Here is a 25,465-nt window from a genome sequence, read left to right as displayed (position 1 = left end):
TTTAGTTTACGAAATTTCGATCTGTAGTTTTATACAGACTTTTTATTCTGTTACCTCTGAGTTGAAGATGTGCATGCCACGTGCTACGACGTCACATCCTGTAGCACTGTTCACTGCACGGAGCAATACTGAATTTCACAGGCAGGTTACTTAAAATACAGTTTTATGTTTTCTCATACTTTGGTAAAAGGTGTTTCTAATACTGTTGCAGAGTTTCGAATAGTTTTGGAAAGTCTTTCTGTAGGATAGCGTTTATGTAATTACATCACTTGCACTGTTCAGGAATGTAATATAAATTCATACGAAGTTAAATAATAGTAAACCAGTTTAGTGCAGTTGAGTTCAGTTTTAATTCACAACATCAAACCTATCTCTTTTTATTAATATGTTGCAAATGTAGACTATTTTACGCCATTGGACATGGTCTCCCATTTGTCTTGACCACCCCAAATAACATTTAGTCCAGGCGCAAAGTAAAACGAATGTATCGAGTGAATGACACTTAGCGGCCAGGGAGACATTAACAATTATAATGGCCTTTTTTGTACCTTTGTTTAGTACGAAGATATGAACAATAATAAGTCGTTTTTCAAATAGCATCCTGTATAGTTAGACAGTGATCCACTTCTAGAGACGCGTTTAGAAACGAATTACTGTGCTCTATTCACGTAAATATTACATTATAAATGACATAATGCAAAACACTCTTTGACGCTACTGTTCCAGCACTCAGTACAAGTACCAGGGTTAACGTAACTCGTCCACTTGCTGGAACCGACTCTAAATAAATGGAATTACAACGCGCAGTCAATCGTCTTCAGTAGAAGGTTTTCGTGAGTGCAATGTACACCAACGAAAATGGGGCAGAAATATGGAGAATGTTATCGGAAAAGTAATTGCAATAATTTACTGATTTTCAGGTTTCTGGAAGGCTCTACGCCAGCAGCTGTATGATTTGCAAAATTACGCAATAAATAGAAAAAACCAACAAAGTTGCATTATAATTATCTTCATTACTAGTTTCGAGCCCAAAGCTCATTCTAAAATCGTCCACTAGGCTATGCAATACGATCCATTAACAGTTAGATGTATGAGGTTCAGGCCTGCACTACCTTACTTGTGTTCAACTAAAACGAAGAAGCATATGACCATAGCGTATTGGCTAAGCTTATTGAATGACTTAAAAAATGGTCGTAGGGCTCGAGATCAATAAAGAAAAATAATAATGCGATTTCGAAGGTTTTTTGCAATTTATTTCATAATTTTGGAAATTGTAATGATGTTCTTTTCAACAGTGCTGTGCTGTATGAGTGTAATACTTTCAAACGATATGTTGTGTCCAGTAACACTATCTTTGATTAAAAACTGTATCATCATTACTTTTATTTTGTTGTGATAGATGGTTGGCTCAACACTACTCGGGAGGAAGAACTCTAGAGATGGCAACATGGTGATGAGAACCCACCTCCCAGACAGATGTGTTCTTGTCTTTTTAAGACACTTCAAAAGGCGGCCAGCTACAGTCTTGACCAACAATCTTCATAGATGAGTAGAATCTCCGCCTTCTCTTCGTTGGTGTACGTTGTATTGTTACAAACCTCGATCTTAAGACAGTTGACTGAATGACCAGTCTGCATTTTCTTTTGTTTCAGTTTCTTTACTGTCATCTCTACCAAGAGGACAAGCTACGTTAGCCAGGTCACTGTCCTATGTTTTATTGTAAGGTAGTGAAATTCAGTTTTCTATCAAGATTCTAATAACGTCATATTTACGTGAATGGTAAACTATGATATGTTTCGGACGAGTTTTGGGGAGAGAAAGCTGATTACCGAATAAAAATATACAGGGTCAGAAAAAGTCTGGAAACATCATAAGGGTGTTGCTGGGTAAGTTTTGCTTGAACATAACTGTTAAGAAAAACTTGATATGTTGTGCCGTTTCTGAGTTAATAAGCCCTGAAGTTACCCAATGAAGCCATTGCGCGCTCAGTTTCAAGCACCCCACCAGAGACGATGTGGTCAAAAGTGTTCGCGTTTAGTTTCCTAAAACCGAACAAGAAACCGATGAAAAAGTTGGAGATGGGTCGATAGTAGGGACCGAACCCGAAAAACTGGTGAACGGTCTCGTACGCTATCATGTACGCTTCGAGAAAAATTAATTGCATCTGGCTTACATTTACGCGTGAAACGGGCTGATTGGCATATCGAATTTTTTTCGTAACAGTTACTTCTTAGCACAACGTACTCTGCAACATATTTGCGAGCTACTCAGACAATTCCTGAGTACCCTGTATGACGCAATTTATAAGGTGCATTGCAGTTGTCATGTTCGTAACGAACACAGTTACAAGAACGGCAATGACGTTGCATCGTATTCGATCCTACCCCCGCCCACGGTGGCTAAATAGCACTTTATTGATTTCTTTTTTATTCTGCGTCTAGACAAAAAGATATTTGTCTTCGTGAATATACAGGTGTATTTTGTACATGAGATGTCATCTCGCCTTATACACTTTGAGGTAAAACTAAATCGTAACCACGTAATAAGGTAAATTGTTGATTTTGAGCTACTGCCTTAGCCGGAGCTCACATATTAAAAAGGAAGTACCTTAGTATCATACAAAACATGTATTTGCCAGTGCGAATACGATGAGATTCTAGCTGTACAATTTATTGACGACAGATACAAATTAGTGCAGGACCGAGACTAGAACCCAGTTTTCCCGCTTTACGCAAGCGGTCATCTTAACAACGTTGGCATTCCGAGCAAGCTTTCACGACCGCCCCAAACCTCCATATTTCACTTTGTGTCCATGTCCCGAACAAGAAGACTTACTTGTTACTGTGATAGATTTTTGCAATGTCTGAAAGAACAGACAGTGCTGTCAGCTACAGCTTTATGAAATGCAAGAAATGTACTCATAATTGCAAATACGAAGAGCCTCCAGCCGTCGAAGTTTCGGTCTGTCAAGGAAGGGTGCTCGGACAGCCGAAGCTGTTGAGGGGCACGCACGCGGAAAGCAGAAAATACGGTTCGAGCCCACTTTCGGCATAAATTTCCTTATGCCGATAATCAATTGAACACCTGGAGTCGCATCGTACTCGCAATTACTAACGTAAATGACATTGTGCATGTCTGAAGAACATTGCATAGCCGATCGATCCAAGAGACTGGGAGGGCTGTTGATGTCTATTATGACTTGAATACACACACAGCGCTCGCTCTTACATTGTTTCTCAGACAGCGCGCAATGTCTTCTGCCACATAGCGTAGACTGCAATTATCACTGCTTCAACTGCTCTGAGCGGACTATATTTGCAGTGACGATACCCAATCACTGAGTAACTGTAAAGCGAGCAAATTGAGGATATTGATTTTATAATGTGGTTTTTGATATCTTACTGCGAAAGAGAAAAATTTTCTGATTGATATGAGGAATCCTTCATAATGAGGTGTTACTTTATTTTCTTTCCTTTAACTGCACGCGAGCTGCTGCCTGCACTCCATTATAAAAAATTAGTATTCATTGCAGAAATTTTCCAGTCTTTTTAATCAGGTAAGATCAGTGACAGTTCAGGAAAGATTAAGTCAGTTAATGCAACTTTTTGTAATCTACGATGAACATACACATGTTGTAATAATTCTTTGAACATGACACCGTTGAAGAAACAACTTTGAAGTATTTTCGCAGTCCGTTTTTTCTCTGCAATTCTTGATTATAATGAAGAACAATTTTGCTAAGCGACTTTTCTAGATTTGCCGATACAGCATTTGACCTACTAAAACATTGTCATATTTTTGCCTAACACTCCGACCTTTGAAAAGACCTGGAAATATTAAGTCTAAGGTGATTATTAAGGCAGACTTCGCAAACTCATAAGGTTGTATAGTGGGAGAAGGAGCCTGTACCTTGCAGCCGTGTTTCCAGTATACCTGTACTATCTTTGATTCTTCTAAGTAAGGACATTGCCCTAGTTGACCTGGGAATTCATTCCCACATAGTAATTATTTATACTCTTAGAACATAGGGTACTGATATGCATATTCAGATTCCGTATGTACAGCTGTACTACCCATTTCAAAAGTAGAACGTCAAAGTAACAAGAAAAGTATAAACACGCCAAGACTGAAACTACGGTGAAGACTTCGTTTAAGTGGACACGTGGTGGGAAGTAGGATGTTCGATTGCATTCTCGTTACTGGGTAAAACTACAATGATCTCTCCCAGTTAATGTTCCAATATAATTACGTTGCTGAGCCGTGATAATAATGCATTTATCAACATCATAGTCAGTTTTCATATCTGAATATTTTATTTTGGTAGGTTCAGTTTAACCACTTACAAATGATATTTGCGTTAATTGTTCGTGACATTAATTTTAATTTACTACAGTTTCCTAATCGACATGCAAAATTTATGAATGTTGTAGCTGTAACTGTACGTAGACCTGTTCATGTCCAGCTTCTTGTACTGAAAGCAATACTGGCACCCCATGGTTTCCGAAAGATTTTCTATTTGTAGCTGTACTCCAGAGTAGTCGAAAATGTGCAGCTCTCTCATTCTTGACAGGTACCGATAGTAATTTATGAGCAAGGGTTCATTCTGCTTATGATTCTCTTTATAAGTTAATCAAAAGAAGACAGGTGTGTAGCAAAAATGCTTAAGAGAGGGTAAAATAGTTTCATACGTAGTGAAAAATGGTTCAAATGGCTATGAGCACTATGGGACTTAACTTCCAAGGTCATCAGTCCCCTAGAACGTAGAACTACTTAAACCTAACTAACCTAAGGACATCACACACATCCATGCCCGAGGCAGGATTCGAACCTGTGACCGTAGCGGTTGCGTGGTTCCAGACTGGAGCGCCTAGAGCCCCTTGGCCACCACGGCCGGCCATACGTAGTGAAAATTGTAGTTCAAAGGAAGATACTGTATAATGGTTTATGAACAACACTTTTTACTTGTTATTCCAGAAATAACATAAAATTTTTCGTTCTGAAAATGTGTGTGCCAAAAGTGACAAGAGTGACGTTCTGAATAGCAGAAAGTGAATCCGACCATGTTACGACGAGCGTATGTGCAAGAAGTACGGGTCGCGAGTAGGTGGTAATAACTGAAGAGATATGAATAAGGAAAAATAAGTTTTTAAAACACATATATTTCATCAGCTCATTTATAAAACTGAAACGCGATGAGAGTACAGTACTCGATTTTTAACTAACAAAGCGCTACCCGGTATTAGAATTTCCGCACACTCTAGCTAGAGCCCATCTGTTGATAACATGAACCATTGGAACGATTCTCTAGGCCTAATAATTTGTATTCTGTCTACGATTATTTTCCTACAAATCAGATTAACTCGTAATGGAGACACGTGATGTAAATGATACGTATGGCGAACTCTGCTGTAACTGTCAGCTCGCATTGACAACGATACTATTGTTACTACTAGCTACAAGTTCGCGGTAATAGAAATACAAATCTTTGCCTAAGCTTCTACCTTTCATTTCTTACAGTTTACTTTAATCAGAAACAGCATAAAAGAAAACAGAATTTCCACCCCTGAGTTCTATGACTGCCATCTGACTGTACGCAAAGGGATTTATTTAAATAACTCAGAAACACTCAGCTTTGCCTTCTAAGATGTCAACATCTGTAGAATACTCGTTATAGCTCGGAAATTACTTTCCACGGGAGGTCGTTTACAGTGGTTCATAATTCGTGAGCCGAAGCGACCTCACTCGGGATAATTAAAATTGAATCAGTCGTCCCATTGCAATTACCAATATTGCGAAAACTTTACGCTCCACTCTAAAAGTAGAAAAGGTGAACTCATCAAGGAAAGTGGTACAGGATTATCTTCTCCAACGTCAAACGTAATGATACTTTTTAAAATTTGAAAAATAATTTTTTTCAATACCAAGACAGTTTTCTTTCTCACTGATTTCAAGGTTCGATGACATTCCCACAAACCTTACCTTCTAACACTTGTCACTGACCGCCTAGCCCCTCACCTCAAACTACCTCACGTATCTATGTCATATTGGTTCTTGCACGATTGTCTTCAATAAAGCCGTGATTGAGTCTGGACGCTGTCATATTCTTTTTGTCATACCTTAGGTCACGCTGTAACCCTTGCCTACATGTGTGCCAATGTCATCGCTTCATATTCAAAAAGAAGTACTATTTTTCAGTCTTATAACCACCACCCCGTCTTTACTCATTAAAGGTTTGTACAGAGTGTTTCACAGTTCCTATTACAGGCTTCTACGGTGTGTAGAAGGGATTTACGGGAGAATGTTTCGATAAAGGACCCATGCCTACAGATGAACGGTTTGGATTTAAAATAAGTTTGAAAATCGGATCACTGTCACATTTAACCTCTGACGGCATGCACACAGAGGGACAATGAGTTCTGTGTTGTAATTTATACAGGAGCTCCCCCATGTGGCGAGCCTGTTCTTCGTTGCACAGGATGTACCTGCGAAGCGCGCTTTCATATACACTGGCAAAAATGTTGGTGTGTGGTGTATAATTCCTGCTGCTATGAGTTCCAGTGCAAGGAGATCTTCCTCCTACAGTAGAAGAGTCTCACGCAGAGGACTCTTCGTGTGCCTCAAAAAAATGAAAAGTCTGGAGGAGATAAATCCGGCGTCCGTTGTGGCCAACAGGTTGGTCTACCTCGACCTTTTCACGTTTTATCCTCTGTTTCGTTGAAAGGTTTGCGGGTGCTACGTGGAAACTGCACACATGCGCTATCATCACTTAATAAAAGCAAGTCTTCCTGCCGAGATTGTTCACCGGTTAGGTTCCTATCAGAGACTGCAGATGCAATAGCTCCGTATTTAACAATCATATACAACCACTCGTCAAAGATCCGCTCCCAAACATGCGAAAGTGGCACAGGACTCGGCAATATTCAAGAAAGGCAATAGGAGTAATGTAATAAATTACAGGCTCATATCACTAATGTCGATGGGCAGCATGAATTTGGAACATATATTCTGTCCGCTAATTATTAAGTCCCTCAAAGACAACGGTGTATTGACACACAGTTAACATCGATCTAGGGAACATTGTACTTGTGAAACACATCTAGCTCTTTAATCACACGAAGCGTGGACTGCTATCAACAATGATTTCAAACTGATTCCGTATTTTTTGATTTCAAGAAGGCTTTTGACACCGTACCTCATAAGCGGCTTCTAATCAAATTGCGTGCTTCTGAACTATCGTCTCAGTTATGTTACTGGATTCGTGTTTTCCTGTAAGAGAGGTTACAGTTCGCAGTAACTGACTTAGAGTCATCGAGAATTACAGAAGTGGTTTCTCGCATTCCCCAAGGCAGTGTTATAGACGTTTTCTCTATAAACGTTATCTCTATAGACGTTTTGGGAGACAATCTGAGCAGCTGTCTTAAGCTGTTTGCAAATGGTGCTATCGTTTATCATATAGTAAAGTCATGCGAACACCAAAATCAATTGCAAAAGATTAAGATGAGGTACATGTATGCTGAGAAATTAATGAAAAATATAAGGCTATGCACATGAACACTAAAAGGATCGCATTGAAATTCCGTTACATGATAAATTAATCAAATATAAAAGCCATAAATTCATCCAAATACCTATTAATTACGATTATTTAATTTGGAGAAATACACAGAAAATTTTGTGGGAAAGCCGAACAAAAGATTGAGTTTTATTGCCATAACACTTAGAAGATGCAATAGGTCTACAGTACACTACGCTTATCCATGCTGCGTTTTGGATTACTGCTGCGGGATTAGCGATGTAAATTGAGAAACTTCAAAGAAAGGCAGCACGTTTTGTATTATTGAGAAATGGGGAGAGAGTAGCACGGGTGTGATACAGGATTTAGGTTGGAAATCATTAAAATAAAGGCGTTTTTCGTTGTGACGGGATCTTCTCATGAAATTCCAATCACTAACTTTCTCCTCAGGAAGCTAAAACATTTCGTTGAAGCCGACCTACATAAATAAGGAAAATTAGAACTCCCACGGAAAGATGTAGGTGTCCGTTTCTTCCGTACGCTATTGGGAGTGGAAGGCACTAATTTCATTTGCAGGGTAGCCATGTAGATGTAGATATAGATGAAAAACATATGCTGACGGAGTTTCTGATATGTTTCTAACTACGAGACATAATTCCTTTTCTCCTTCTCTCGTTTCCCTTCTGCTTTATTTACTCAGCACACATATCTCCGATGATTTAGAATATTTATTGTTCTGTTGTAGAATATGATATGTTAATTCGGCGTGAATCTCCTTCAATTGCTCATGCAAATGTTACAGTGTATGTTTGATTTTCTTTATAACCTTTTTGTGAAAAGCGTTGTGTGAAACCAAATGTAATATGCAACGCTGTTTTATGAACTGTGATCCGAGAGCGATATCGATAGGTGGCAGTCGAACAGTGGTAGAGTGTGAGTTTGTAGCATCCGGCGTGCTCGCGTTTGTTGCGTAGTCGTGCCAGACAGAAACACCCGAAAATTTATGACCTCGTTCTTATTTCTTCGCTGACGGTATTAACTAAATTTCGACATGGATGTTCTGAATCAAAATGTTAGATCGTGGATATTGTGAGCTTGGATGGACTGTGATTTTAGTGATTAGAACCTAAATATTTTGCACACAACAGATTAGCACGAAGTAACCTAGTATCAACTTAATATTTTGTAGGTCGCTTAATGAGCTGTCAAGTGCTCTGAAACATTAACTGTCCCCACGGAGAGTTATACTCTGTTTGTTACGGGTGGTACTGCGTTCCGCCAGAGCCGTGGTTGCCGAAAAAGTGGATGGACTGTAACTTGGCGATCGGCCAGTAAAAGTGCACTGCATATTGTTTGAAAACAATTTCGTGGGCAAGTACTCCACCAACTAAGCTATCCAAGCAGGGCTCACGATCTCTCCTCACAGCTTTATGTCAACCAATACTTCCTCTTCCATTTTCCAAACTTCACAGAAGCTCTGCTAGGAAACTTACAGAACCAGCACTCCTGAAAGAAAGGATATTGCGGAGACATGGCTTTGCCACAAAAATGGTTCAAATGGCTCTGAGCACAATGGGACTTAACATCTATGGTCATCAGTTCCCTAGAACTTAGAACTACTTAAACCTAACTAACCTAAGGACATCACATACATCCATGCCCGAGGCAGGATTCGAACCTGCGACCGTAGCAGCCGCGCGGCTTCGGACTGAGCGCCTAGAACCGCTAGACCACCGCGGCCGGCAGGCTTTGCCACAGTCTGGGGGCGTTTCCAGAATGATATTTTCACTCTGCAGCGGAGTGTGCACTATATGAAACTCTCTGTCACACTAAAACTGTGCCTTTCGCAGGCAAGTGAATCTTTGTCACGCGAAAGCAAAAGTCCCGAGATGGAGTCTCGATCTGGCACGCAGTTTTAATTTTGTATATATGAAAATGGTATCTGTTCTTTCGGACATGTCCGAAAGCTCATCGGCCATTTGACCATCTTCTTCTGTGTGGATGCACAAACAGTGTCCCAACTCTTACAAGAATCGGCAGTAAAGCCGCGAGGAATGAGTATAATGGCCAGGGGCACTATGAATGTAGAAATGGATCAAATGGCTCTGAGCACTATGGGGCTTAACATCTGAGGTCATCAGTCCCCTAGAACTTAGAAATACTTAAACCTAACTACCCTAAGGGCGTCACACACATTCATGCCCGAGGCAGGATTCGAACCTGCGGCCGTAGCGGTCGCGCGGTTCCAGACTGAAGCGCCTAAAACCGCTCGTCCACAACGGCTGGCACTATGAATATAGTGCGGGTCAGGGAGGCGTGCCAGAGATAAGTCGCTGCAGTCGCGCTATCGTCTGTGTCCTCGGAGGCTCAGGTTCGATTCCCATCTGGGTCGGAGATTTTCTCCGCTCAGCGACTGGGTATTGTGTTCTGTAATTAAAAAAAAAAAAAAGAAAAAAACTGAGGTAATCGATTAACAACGAACTTGAACTGGTGTCTTACGACGTCCTCCTTGAGCAGATGCAACGATCGAAAGCAAACAAAATGAGATTTTTTAAAAATGACGATGGATAGAGCGTCTGCCATGTAAGCAAGGTTCGAATACCGGTCGGGGGACACAGTTTCAACTGTCCCCATTGACTTATATCAACGCCTGTATGCAGCTAAGGGTATTCATTTCATTGTAATTTTAATTTTAAGTTTGCCAGGAAGTTTCATATCAGCGCACCCTCCGCTGCAGAGTGAAAATCTCATCCTGGCTGTGGTAAAGCCACGTCTCCGCAATATCTTTTCTTCCAGGAGTCGTAGTTCTGTAAGTTTCGCAGGAGAGCTTCTGTGAAGTTTGGAAGGTAGGATACGAGGTACTGGCCGAAGTGAAGCTGTGAGGATAGGTCATGGGTCGTGCTTGGGTAGCTCTGTTGGTAGAGTACTTGCCCGCAGAGGTCCCGAGTTCGAGTCTCGGTCCGGTACACAGTTTTAATCTGCCAGGAAGTTTCATATCAGCGCACACACTGCTGCAGAGTGAAAATCTCATTGTGTAGAGAATGTTAGAAACTGAATCACAAGTATAAGCAACGTTGTAGTCGTACACATACGAACGTTTATTTATACAGCGATAACTACGCGAAACTGGCTTATGCCAAAAAGAATGCTACAAAAGATAAAATTATCGACTGTCGAATCAAGCACTGAGGAATAGGGCATATCGATTGTAATTTCATGGCTAATGTAACAACAATAACTACTCCGCTCACATCACCTAGCCGCTGCTGACGTCACAACACATCGCCTACAAATGATAGGCTGCAACGCCAAGAGCTTGCTCCCTGTAAAGGCTCAAAGAATATCGTGTAGTTTCAGATGTAAGTCCTTTCTCTTCTGTCACAAACTTTTCTCAATATTTGCGTTCCCTAAAAATAAATGTAGTTTCCATGAAGTGTATATACTATTCATGTTGACATTGTTGACCGATCATAAATAGTAGTTATTGAAGTTTACTACCAGTATGTTATTTACTTTTTGTACTTGTTATTGTGTGAGTTTTACGTATTCCTTTTGAACGGTGAGTTTTTATGTATGAGTGTAATTTTTTTATCGGTAGCATTTACGTGTTTTGTTGTGGTATGTGTAAGCCCGCTGTAGCTGCTGTGTCCGCCATTAAACTCTGAGCACCGACCAGTCTCGAGTATGTGGCTCGTCCGTTATTGGTCCACTTCACACAATGGGTGGGAATTTATCTAACATCTGTCAGCTACATAAACTGCATTTATATTGATAAGACATCATATAACGACAAATCCATGACCAAGTCTGAGTTTATTTGGATCTTACAGTTATAACTGAACACAAGCTATAGCCATTTCCTCAATTTGTTACGAATTTTTTTCGGTAGTTTAAGTGTTTTACCTTCCGTTCTTTTGGTGGTTCCAGCCAAGCTCTGAGGTGGAATTTCGTTAAGTTTGGAAGTATTTTTCTAGCTTAAACAATGGGAATTCATGATCAAAATTACGCAGAGTGTATTGTAACCTCCCCACAGATAAAATAGTTATATAACATTCACATTTAGTATAACCCACCAACAGATCAATTCCGTGACCTAGAAATAGTTAAATGTGACTAAACTCTCAATAAAATAGTGGCTCACTTATAACCTTTCAATAATTGACTGTGAATTTAAATTGGTGAAATTTGGACGTCAGAAGTGCTGCTTCATGGCCCTGAAAATTCATGCTGAATTAATTGAAAAATCTTACCTCTATGAAGTCGCCGGATAAGCGTATATATCTGCTCCTATTATAAATTTTGCTGGCGCAGCCCAGTGCAATGCTAGCCGATAATTTTTTCATGTATAAAAAGAAACAATTGACTCTTCTTTACGATAATCGGGATGACCACGGATTGCAGAAATTAGTAAATTCTTTAAATTCAAATGAATGCTTGTCAAAAGAGTTTATTTTATGAAAAAAGATTATTATTAAAAGATATTTTTATGATAAATTTACATGGGCCTTGATATGACAATAGTACAAATTGAGTTATAACAAACTACATATGCAAGCGGCTGCTTTTACCTTATACTACATCGCTCAGGCACCGCCGTCGCTCCCCACAACCGGTCCCGCTAACTCTATACACCAGACTCTAGCTACTACTTAGTCCTACTGACACTGCTCTTAGTGTAGCCAACACTGCTCTCTGGTCTGATATTCTCTTGTAGCTTACATATCACAGGCAGCGCGTGCGCAATCCTTCGAAATTACATCTGTTCGAGTGCACCAGCAACAAATTCCTTAGTCATGGACCTCTTACATAACCCTCCACCGGGGGGGATTAAAATTTGGCAGTGATGGTGATTCAATTGGACTTGCCATGAGCAACAAATTTTTCTCTAATCTATTTAGTTTAATAAGTCAACAGTCGCAGAGTATGTATATATATATAAATAAATAAATAAATAAATAAATAAATATATATATATATATATATATATATGTGTGTGTGTGTGTGTGTGTGTGTGTGTGTATGTATGTATGTATATATATATATAAACATTATTGATAAATAATATATGTGCAGAACGTATTAAGAAATAAAACAGAGTGCACACGCACTGAGTACATATTTAAAATGTAAGACATTGTAACTAGTACCCAAGGTGTTTAGTCCAATAACACTGAGACATAAAGGAGTTAATACAACAGAAAAATTTGCATTATATTTACGACTAGAAATATATCTTAAACTGGTAGCATTATTTAGTTGTATACTGGTGGTAGTTGAGACAAGTAAAACTATTTTTGGGGTTAGCAATGCATTGCTTTGGGATCAATAGTCAATTACTTGGGCATGAAATTGTTTGCTTGTGACTGATTGCTGGAAATAAGGATTATTAACGTCATTTGTAATGAGTCAGCTTCTGTGTGAGCTCTAATCTCTCTGATTTTATCCTCATGGTCTCTTCGCGAGATATGCGTAGGAGGGAGCAATATACTGCTTTACTTTTCGGTGAAGGTATGTTCTCGAAACTTTAACAAAAGCCCGTACCGAGCTACTGAGCGTCTCTCCTGCAGAGTCATCGACCGGAGTTTATCTGTCATCTCCGTAACGCTTTCGCGATTACTAAAAGATCCTCTAACGAAGCTCGCTGCACTCTGTTGGATCTTCTCTATCTCTTCTATCAACCCTATCAGGTACGGATCCCACACTGCTGAACAGTATTCAAGCAGTGGGCGAACAAGCGTACTTCCTTTGTTTTTGGATTGCATTTCCTTAGGATTCTTCCAATGAATCTCAGTCTGCTTTACCGACGACCAACTTTATATGATCATTCCATTTTAAATCACTCCTAATGCGTACTCCCAGATAATCTATGGAATTAACTGCTTCCAGTTGCTGACCTGCTATTTTGTAGCTAAATGATAAGGGAACTATCTTTCTATGTATTCGCAGCATATTACACTTGTCTACATTGAGATTCAATTGCCATTCCCTGCACCATGCAACAATTCGCTGCAGATCCTCCTGCATTTCAGTACAATTTTCCATTTTTACAACCTCTCGATACACCACAGCATCATCCGCAAAAAGCCTCAGTGAACTTCCGATGTCATCCACAAGGTCATTTATGTACGCTGTGAATAGCAACGGTCCCATGACTCTCCCCTGCGGCACACCTGAAATCACTCTTACTTCGGAAGACTTCTCTCCATTGAGAATGACATGCTGCGTTCTGTTGTCTAGGAACTCTTCAATCCAATCACACAATTGGTCTGGTAGTCCATATGCTCTTACTTTGTTCATTAAACGACTGTGTGGAACTGCATCGAACGCCTTGCGTAGGTCAAGAAACACGCCATCTACCTCTGTACCCGTGTCTATGGCCCTCCGTGGACGAATAGCGCGAGCTGGGTTTCACACGACCGTCTTTTTCGAAACCCATGCAGATTCCTACAGAGTAGATTTCTAGTCTCCCGAAAAGTCATTATACTCGAACATAAAATGTGTTCCAAAATTCTACAACTGATCGACTTTACAGATATAGGTCTATAGTTCTGCACATCTGTTCGACGTCCCTTCTTGAAAACGGGGATGACCTGTGCCCTTTTCCAATCCCTTGGAACCTACGGTACACCGCTGCAAGAAGGGGGGCAAGTTCCTTCGCGTACTCTGTGTAAATTCGAACTGGTATCCCATCAGGTACAGCGGCCTTTCCTCTCTTGAGCGATTTTAATTGTTTCTCTATCCCTCTGTCGTCTATTTCGATATCTACCATTTTGTCATCTGTGCGACAGTCTAGAGAAGGAACTACAATGCAGTCTTCCTCTGTGAAACAGCTTTGGAGAAAGATATTTAGTATTTCGGCCTTTAGTCTGTCATCCTCTGTTTCAGTACCATTTTGGTCACAGTGTCTGGACATTTTGTTTTGATCCAACTACCGCTTTGACATAAGACCAAAATTTCTTAGGATTTTCTGCCAAGTCATTACATAGAACTTTACTTTCGAATTCATTGAACGCATCTCGCATAGCCCTCCTCAGACTACATTTCGCTTCGCGTAATTTTTTTTGTCTCCAAGGCTTTGGCTATGTTTATGTTTGCTGTGAAGTTCCCTTTGCTTCCGCAGCAGTTTCCTAACTCGGTTGTTGTACCACGGTGGCTCTTTTCCATCTCTTACGATCTTGCTTGGCATATACGCATCTAATGCATATTGTACGATGGTTTTGAACTTTTTTCACTGATCCTCAACACTATCTGTACTTCAGACAAAACTTTTGTGTTGAGCCGTCTGGTACTCTGTAATCTGCTTTTGTCACTTTTGCTAAACAGAAAAATCTTCCTACCTTTTTTAATATTTCTATTTACGGCTGAAATCATCGATGCAGTAACCGCTTTATGATTTCTGATTCCCTGTTCTGCGTTAACTGTTTCAAACAGTTCGGGTCTGTTTGTCACCAGAAGGTCCAATATGTTATCGCCACGAGTCGGTTCTCTGTTTAACTGCTCAAGGTAGTTTTCAGATAAAGCACTTGAAAAAATTTCACTGGATTCTATGTCCCTGCCACCCGTTATGAACGTTTGAGTCTCCCAGTCTATATCCGGCAAATTAAAATCTCCACCCAGAACTATAACATTGTGGGGAAATCTACTCGAAATATTTTCCAAATTATCCTTCAGGTGCTGAGCCATAACAGCCGATGAGGCAAGGGTCCTATAGAGACATCCAATTACCATGTCTGAGCCTGCTTTAACCGTGACCTTCACCCAAATTAATTCTCATTTCGGATCTCCGTCAATTTCTTTCGATACTATTGCACTTCTTATCGCTATAATCACGCCTCCCCCTTCACTGTCCAGCCTGTCTCTGCGGTATACATTCCAATCTGAGTTTAGGATTTCATTACTGTTTAAGTCTGGTTTCAGCCAACTTTCTGTCCCTAGTACTATATGCGCGTTGTGACCGTTTATTAATGAGAGCGGTTCTGGGACCTTTCTATAGACGCTCCTGCAGTTTACTATTAGCACATTAATAATATTATTCCCTGTTGCATTTTGCCTACTCCTACCTTGCCGCGTCTCAGGAGGCGTCTTGTCGGGCCTAGGGAGGGAATACTCAACCTAAAAAACCCACATGGCACTCCACACGTACTCCGCTACCCTTGTAGCCGCTTCCGGCGTGTAGTGTACGCCTGACCTGCTCAGGGGGACCCTACATTTCTCCACCCGATAGCGGAGGTCGAGAAATTTGCACCCCAGATCTCCACAGAATCGTCTGAGCCTCTGGTTTAAGCCTTCCACTCGGCTCCAAACCAGAGGACCGCAATCGGTTCTGGGAACGATACTACAAATAGTTAGCTCTGATTCCACCCCGCAAGCGAGGCTTTCCGCCTTCACTAATTCCACCAACCGCATGTCCGAACTGAGGATGACCTCGACATCAGCAACAATCTGCTGTCGGGTGCACCCAGTGCTCTCTATCGCCGCCGGCAGGGCCTCCTCCACATCTCGGATGAGACTCCCCGGCAAGCAGACAGAGTGAACACTGGCCTTCTTCCACGACCTTTCCGCTGTTTCCCTAAGGGGCTCCATCATCCGCCTAAGGTTGGAGCTCCCAATAACTAATAAACCCCTTCCCCCGTGTGATTGCTCGGACCTTGCTGAAGAAGCGGCCACATGTCCACTCACAGACAGCGATGCCACACGGCCAGCCTCCACATTGACCCTCCGCCTCGTGCGCCGCGTACGCCGCTGAACCCGCCGCTCCCCTTGGGGAGAGGGTGGCCCAACCGCGCCCGGTACCCGCGAAGATGTCTCGACAGCAGGGACAGTGGGTGAAGTATGTAAACCCTGGGGTGCACCATGCGACGCACCAGACTCCCCACTGCCGCTACACTCCGAGGCAGCAGCCTGAAGACGGCTGACCGCGGCCATCAACACGTTCAGCTGTTCACGAACAGTGGCCAGCTCCTACTGCATCCGTACACAGCAGTCACACATCCTATCAATTCTAAGAAATCAATTAACTGTAGAGAGTTAATCAACTTTTAACTGGACTGCTAATTCACTAAAGGCGGCTGATTGTTGACTAAAATGTGGTTGCTAGCCACTTCTTGTAGAAAACAATGAAAATAGCACTACCTGTCTCTGGACTGTACTGAAAACAAACACTAGCACTACTGGCACTATAGTTGACTAAAGGGACTCTCTCTGACTGTATTCAAAACAAACACGAAATCTATGGAACACTATTACTAGCACTCGACAATTAAAGCTTCCTGAAAGCAAAAACACACGGAAGAAGAAGCAACAAGTAAGAAAAATACAGTTAATACTTAAATTAAAGTAGATCGCTGCACAGCAGACGTGAAGCAGACGGCAGTTACGACGACACTGACACTACTGGCACTATGGCTGACTAAAGGGACTCTCTCTGACTGTATTCAAAACAAACACGAAATCTATGGAACACTGTTACTAGCGCTCGACAATTAAAGATTCCTAAAAGCAAAAACACACGGAAGAAGAAGTGACAAGTAAGAAAGATACTATTAATACTTAAATTAAGGTAGTTCGCTACACAGCAGACGTGAAGCAGACGGCAATAGCAAGGTTATCAGACAAATAGAGTATATGTGATCACATTCATGAATGACAGAGACAACTGGGCAAAAAAAAATGCAAGTTCTAGTACAGGTTTAATAACTAGGTGCCTGTAGCATATAACATAAGGACATATTTGAGAAATGATGTTAATATCATGAAAAGCTTCTCCTGGAAAAATACAAAGTGGATTATTGAGCTGAAATAAGAAATGTATTCATTGAAGCTGGAAAGTAGTAAACTTCGAATTAGCAGGTAAGGAAACGTGTACTTAATATGTATGTAATGTAGCTGTCTTTCCCAAAACAATCACTCATAATACTATGCGACATATGACATACTTTCAACAAGAACTGCAACAAATACTGATATAACTACATAGCATCTCTTAACTAATAGAAAATAAATAAACTTCATCATTATCATCATCTGCAAAGAAAAACTTCAATATTCATATTACCATATTCTTCATATAACTATTCATAATCATTTATTATCATCTGCAAAACCTAGACACTTCATTATTCATATTACCATTTTCTTCATACCACTATTCATTATCAGTTATTATTTCATATAGTATAGAGTTTCTTACTACTAGCATATTTCATCACTAAAATTAACATGTGTAGTTTTGTCTGACAGCCTGGCACAATCACCTCATATTCTGAAAGAAAATTAATTAGTCAAGACTGCTATCGCACGGTGTGTATAGTATATTCTTGCTAATGCTTGTTAATTCTGATCCATTTACTTTTCATCACAAAGTACTGTATCTTCTTTCTCTCATTCTGATGGTAAGATTTCCATTTCATAGTTAACCACTGTGGTTGCTTAATTTATTTCTTTTACACAATATTGCTTTCTGAAAACGATGAATATGGATTAAAATCTTGCATTTAAATCATATACCCATTAAATGAAATCTTGTTTCTAGTGATATAACTAAGCATACATCATAGCATGACAGGAAACGTATTAGGTCAAAGCCATAGACAATTTTCAAGGGATAAAATGTATGCACAATATCATAATGCAGTAAGAAAAAAAACCTAGAATAGTCAAGATATTGGGATATCATAAGGAAAAATATCAAATTCAACTGGTGTTTGTTATATCTTAAATATTTCATAGTGCATACAGAGAAAATTCTACTTTCATTAGGAAAACCGTCATATATACATAAAAATTGGAAATATGCACGATCAGATATATAACTACAAGGAAAGGAACCTGCTAACCTTATCTTGCCAGGAACATGCCATGAAAAAATATAATCATCATAAGTAAGTGGTCATATAAATATCTTTAAATGGCATTACAGTGTGATAAATCATAAAGTACGTTTCTTCAATAAAGGGTTTAATATTGAAATACGGTTATTGCCCTTGCTTTTTCTGGTTCTCAAAGTTTCAATATATACCACATTTGGGTGCGGAATGCAGCGAATTCTATATGGACCAGCGTATAGAAGCTCAAATTTACTCCATCTACTCTTTCCTCTGTGGGATAAATAGTGTGTGTGTGTGCAAATATCTTCTGTCCTATGTGAAATTCACGGCATATAGATATCTGTTTTTGCTGTCTTCTGCGGCGTTCTGCGACACGTTTGACGTTGTTGAGCGCAATGTCGATTATTTCATGGTGGCGTAGTCGATTAGATGTAGGAAAAGATACTAGTTCTTTGATTTTTTTGGGTGGTTCAACATTTTTCAGTATAACAGTCAGAGATAGTATAGTAGATTCATTTGGAGTTAATTATATCCTGCTAGGGTCGCCAAGTGTAACCTCCCCACAGATAAAATAGTTAAATAACATTCACATTTAGTATAATCTACCAACAGATAAATTCCATAACATACCAATAACAAAATGTGACTAATCTCTCAATAAAATATTGGCTCACTTATAACCTTTCAATAATTGACTGTGAATTTAAATTGGTGAATTTTGAACGTCAGCAGTGCTGCGTCATGGCCCTGAAAATTTATTATGAATAAATTGAAAAATCTTACCTCAATGAAGTCGCCGGATAACGCGTATATATCTGCTCCTATTAGAAATTTTTCTGGCACAGTCCAGAGCAATGCTGGCCCCTAGATTTGTCATGTATAAAAAGAAACAATGGACTCTTCTTTACGATAATCGGGATGACCATGGAATGCAGAAATTAGTAAATTCTTTAAATTCAAATGAATGATTGTCAAAAAATTTAATTTTATGAAAAAAGGTTATTATTAAAAGATATTTTTTTTAAAATTTACATGGGACTTGATATGACAATAGTACAAATTTAGTTGTAACAAACTACATATGCGCGCGGCTGCGTTTACCTTATACTACATCGCTCAGGCACCGCCGTCGCTCCCCAAGACCGGTCCAACTCCATACACCAGACTCTAGCTACTACTTACTCCTACTGACACTGCTCTTACTGCAGCCAACACTGCTCTCTCGTCTGAGATTCTCTTATAGCTTACATATCACAGGCAGCGCGTGCGCAATCCTTCGAAATTACATCCGCTCGAGTGCGCCAGCAACAAATTCCTTAGTCATGGACCTCTTACAGTATGTCTACGGTTTTCTTCACACATAACTGTGTTCGTCACAGGATTAGGTAACACAGCATTTTATGGCTACTGACAGATTTTCCAGTAGCTCCACCAGTGCGCCTTGCATGAATGTCATGTGCTCGGGAGGATGAGCAGGAAAGAATGCAAGGTCAAGTAAGACGACCGTCAACGATAGCAGCCCACGCACTGATACCAGACCGCTGTTGAAGTCCACGTCTTCCTTTGGCTTGAGAATTTTGCTCGTACCAAATGAAGCTGTTTAGCCAGTTCAAAATAAGCCTTCCTGGTGTAGTGAGCTACACCTGTCAAAAGGACAGTTTACGGAAATTTGGGCATATCGCCACAATGACGTTGAAACCACGTACACAAACTGACAGCTAACGGAAAATCTGCAGAAGTCAGTGCATGCACGTTCTGACTGTTTTAGGGGTGGAATTGTTGGACATTCAGGATAAACAAGACGCTCGCTTGGTGAATGGCCATGGTACGGGAAACCTTCGGCTATTTGCTGTCGGGTTTCTCCTGCGTGACAAAAGATAGCATTTTAAAGGTCGAGAGTGTTGCGCGTGAGAGGAGCACCACAGTCAACCCTCCCATATACTAAGGTACTAATAGGTATGCAACCTTTGTTCCGCAGTTTTGCAGTAGATGATAGTAGAGGCATGTAGTGGTGCAGGTGGTAGGTACTATGTGTCATACAATAAGGTTAGGCGTTTGTAAATAACGCCATCAGAATATTATTCCATTTGTTATCTCACCATAAAGTTATTCTCGAATATTATCGACTTATCAGCCAAGATCTCGTCATCTGCTGGAAGTTTTACTTTTTTTCTTAAACATGAATAAATTAGAATGATAATTAATCGAAACCCTCAGTTACCGACAGGTGTTGTTGATATACCTCTGTCGGGGCACATATTTTCAACTGTCCCCATCGGTGTATATCAACAACGCCTGTCGGCAGCTGAGGGTTTCAATTAATTATCGTTCATTCTAGAGAAGCTGCACGGTCATCAGTGGTATCTGTTCTTTCGAGAACAGTTACTGTCTTCATATATATGAATAAATTTGCCGCTGAGGCTCATAAAATGCTGCGTAAGACGTATGGTGAGGCACTTTTTAGTGAAAAAACCAGCAGGTAATGGTTGCAAAGTTTCGAGGACGGTGATTTTGACGTCGAACATCTGCATGGCGGTAGAAGAGAGAAGGAATTTGGAGCTACTGAAACCGACGTAAACAATGAAAATAGATCACTGTCGAAAGTAGTTTATGTGTTTGAGCATAACCGTGAAAGGCAATACAGTTATATACATGAAAAGGTGATTTTGCAGCATGACAATGCTCAACCACATGCCACGAAACCTGTCAAAATAACCTTAGAAACGTTGCGATTGGAAATCCTACCCCACCCGCCGTATTCTACAGACATTGCTCCCTCTGACTACCACCTTTTTCGATCCATGGCACACGGCTTGGTTGATTATATCAACAAATGTAAAATTTAACAGATTCGTATGCTGCCCGAAAGATGCAGTAGTAGTGACCAGCGACGCCCAGTACTTTGAACCACAAATTTTTCACAACGAAGCCTCGAATTTCGAGAAAAAACGGCAAGAGCAAAGCTCATTGTCTCATACTTTCTCTCAGCCATTGTTGTAATTGCAGGAAAATGGTATATGTTGGACTCAGGCGAGCCAGGAAACTTTAGCGGTAGATACGTTGCGCAAATCTACCACTACTTCCAGCTTCGGCGTAAATTATCAATATCAACATCATCTCTGCGTACTCGTGAAACGTGTATTCCGCCATCCTGCACTGTCTTGGTAATCCTTACGGATTAATGAAGGGCCGCAGCTCGTGGTCGTGCGGTAGCGTTCTCGCTTCCCGCGCCCGGGTTCCCGGGTTCGATTCCTGGCGGGGTCAGGGATTTTCTCTGCCTCGTGATGCCTGGGTGTTGTGTGCTGTCCTTAGGTTGGTTTGGTTTAAGTAGTTCTAAGTTCTAGGGGACTGATGACCATAGATGTTAAGTCCCATAGTGCTCAGAGCCATTTGAACCATTTCTTTTTATTAATGACGGACTGGCAAGTAAGCAGAATGCAGAGGCAGTGATTTTAAACAGAGGGCACATTACTGTAACGGACAGACGACGTCGCCCGCTCCTTATTTTGTGCCTGTACCCCTAAAATCTATAACAGGAAATAAGGAATATCCTTATATCGATCGAGAACAGACAAATGTATTTATTAAAGAATTGGGGAGTGCAGACGGATTATCATGCCAAAATTCTGCAGAATTGTAGTTGATGACAAAATAATTAGGTACATATATCGGCAAGTACAAAACTGGACCGCTCGTGTTACTATTGAACTGTTTTTCGTGACGCGTAAGTGCTGTTTCGACGTTTACCTTTGCTTTTAAGCTGTGACACACTCCATCGGGAAATCAGCTATTGTGAGCAAAATAATACTAAAATAAACGAGATTAATACCAAAAACTTACGTAATTACTATAAATCATCAGTTAGTTATGATTTCCTCCACAGTTTGGCCGCCGGTCGGGGTGGCCGAGCGGCTCTAGGCGCTACAGTCTGGAACCGCGCGATCGCTGCGGTCGCAGGTTCGAATCCTGCCTCGGGCATGGGTGTGTGTGTGATGTCCTTAGGTTGGTTAGGTTTAAGTAGTTCTAAGTTCTAGGGGACTGATGACCTCATCAGTTAAGTCCCATAGTGCTCAGAGCCATTTGAACCGTTTTTACAGTTGGGCCGCATGAGTTCACGCTTATCTTCATTCATTCTTTTCAACCCTAAAAATATTAGAACTTTAGCAGGAGGCAATCGGATGTTTTTTGTTATTACGGTGGAACTCAAAATTTCTGTGCAGTGAACTGCTGGTTCACTACTAGCATAGCGAGTTCTTCTACTCGCGATTCTACTAGTGAGGTGAAACATTTCTTGAAAGTTATCACGTAGTTGATAATTGCTTATCTCAACACGTGATTCCATATGATGCCTTAGTAAAGTGAGCAGTCCCATTTATTTTGCTTTGAAGAAGTACGACATGGCGTACGACGTGTATGAGTATCGTAATAGTCTCCCTGTAAAGTGAAATTCTGTTTGATATACATAATGGGCGTAGCGCCAAGTAGAAAGATTTATTGCAAAGACCCAAAGCACATTAAAATGCTTACGAGCCCACGGTAATACTTTGAATGTGATTCATAAGCAATTTTCAACAACACAATTTCTTCACACACTTCACTTACGTAGTTGCCTGCAATATTTCCTTATCATACTGAAGGTATAGAACAGTTACAAAACTGATTTGTCTGACTAATCATAGCTCCCTAACAATAGTAGAGCGTTTTGCTGAGGGAAACTTCTTCATTCCAGCTACTATTCTAGCTTACCTCTCAGCATTATATTTCATTTACACATTAATCATCACTATTTAGTTTTTGCGTTACAGTTGTGATTCTGAAATAGGTCATACGTAATTTGATACCTGTCTCTCGCAGGGCTGCCTTAAATCCAGCCACAATGCAGCAAAAAATTGTATGAGCCAACGTTCCTTAATCGATACCTGACCGTTTTCATGATCTACAGAAGTCAAAAGAGGAGTCATTACACTTGGTTCTTCCTCCCGTGACTTTCTTTACCTTGAGGGCACGTAAGGACTTCAGAGGTTGTGGGGCATGCTGTACACCTCAAGCACCATTGTGTTGCGTGAGACAACACCGGACACTGCCCATATGTCGAGCTAGAGAAGATATGTGAGGCATGGGAATCAACTAAAAGTATCTAGATGGTATTTAGGAAGCCCATCGGGACACTGAGAAAGTGTAGGACTGGTAATGAATCGTAGACATTTAGGAAGGAAAATATTAATGGTCAGTAGCAGAACCGACCGTTGACAGAAAAACAAATTTCTTGTGACCAACGGCTTGAAAGTGAATAAATCTGGCGTGTCACAAGGAACAGAAGAGGGAACACCAAACAGTTAATAATAGCTGCCCTTTCCCGTACACACACACAAACACACACACACACACACACACACACACACAGACACACACACACACACACACGCGCGCGCAGAAGACTCTGTATTGACTGCCTTATGCAACTTGGTTGTTGGTTGTTGGGATGTTTAAGGGGAATTAAACAACGAAGGTCGTAAGTCCCTATGCAACTTGTTGCTTATTCCCATCCTGTCGCACAGTTGTCTTTATCATTCCTCTGACTGGTTTGAAGCGGCCCGCCACGAATTCCTCTCCCTTGCCACCTCTTCATCTCAGAGTAGCAAATGCAACCTACATCCTGGAATTTGACGTGGAGAATGTCACATCTTCGTTCGCGTTTTCAGTTTCTCTAGAATATGTGAGCATAGTATCTATCTCAAATTTAGTCGTCCAAGATTTCAAGTGACTTTACTTAATGGTCGTCCACTCGTAAGACTACATTTCAGAAATTAATCGTTATATTCTATGATTTTTTTTTCTCTGTGGTGTACGGTGACCAAGTAAATGCACATGGTCCCTTGAATTATATTTTCACATTAAGTGTGTTACCCTCCACATGAATATTTGTCATTATCTACTGACGGATAACATCACAACCCAAAAAAATAATTAATGTATAATACTTTCGGGAACACATTTGTCTAGGTAACGTATTAAGAGATTAATATTGCAAGATCAGAGGTAAATGTAATTGCGAGAGAAGCCATTGCAAATGCGAAGTACTGGTACGTTAATAACCGGTGTAACCAACAAGTAGAAAGAGAGAGAGAGAGAGGGGGTGGGGGGGGGGGAGAGGGAAAGAGAGGGTTATACATACGTGCGTATGATAAACCTCCCTTCAATCTCTCTCCTTCACACCTCCTCTTCGTTACCGCAGATGAGGTGTCACAGATCTCATTTGTACTAATATTGCAGTATACGCGAGGCGCCTGTTTACTGCACCGCCCTGAGTGGACTGCATAAGTTGTAATAAATCTTCACCAACCTGCAGTCTTCAATAGCTCTTGTCCGCTGCACAGAAAAACGCACATAGGTCATGAGTCCGTTATCTTGAGGCTGTAAGAAAGTCTTTCCGAGGAACTGATATGTGAATAATTAGATTTTCTATTACTTCTTTTATACGGGAAGCCACTCGCTTTTCATTAGCAGAACACGAGAAACTGCACAACTGCCTTTAACTTTAAAGTCACAAATAATTTCAGATCTTCAACAGAGTAATAAGCCGCGTGTTTTCGTAAATACTATCACCCTTTTGTCAACTACATGTTCAAGTAATCATACATTGCTAATAGAGTCTTAATGTGATGCTGCCAGCGGCAGACAACATGTCTGTCTTCCGACACTGCCGAGTGAGCTCTCACGTTTACAAATCACATATTAATAATAAAGTCTAATTGATACCAACCGCGGCAAACAACATGTCTGTTCTCCTACACCGCCGAACAACACACTCATTTACTAACCACAGACTGGTAATAAAGTTTTAACTGACACTGACCGCGACAGACATGTCTGTCCCCCAACACTGCGAAACCAGCTCTGATCTTACAGCCGAACCACGTCGCCCGCAATGCAAGTTACGCCCGATCCGAGGATCATCGAAGTGCTTCTTCTGCCTTTTCGTTTAGCAGTTGTTTATTATTCTGCTGGTTTTTAAAACTTGTCAAATAATGAGATGGTAGCACACTATTGAGGGATACTTTAATCTGAATTGCAAGTAAATACGCTGATTACTTTGTCTACAATCAATAACAGAAGATTGGGATTT

The sequence above is a fragment of the Schistocerca serialis genome, chromosome 9 (assembly GCF_023864345.2).
Source record: "Schistocerca serialis cubense isolate TAMUIC-IGC-003099 chromosome 9, iqSchSeri2.2, whole genome shotgun sequence".
NCBI lineage: Eukaryota > Metazoa > Arthropoda > Insecta > Orthoptera > Acrididae > Schistocerca > Schistocerca serialis.
The sequence above is the reverse complement of the archived record's forward strand: the minus strand, read 5'-3'. Positions refer to the sequence as shown.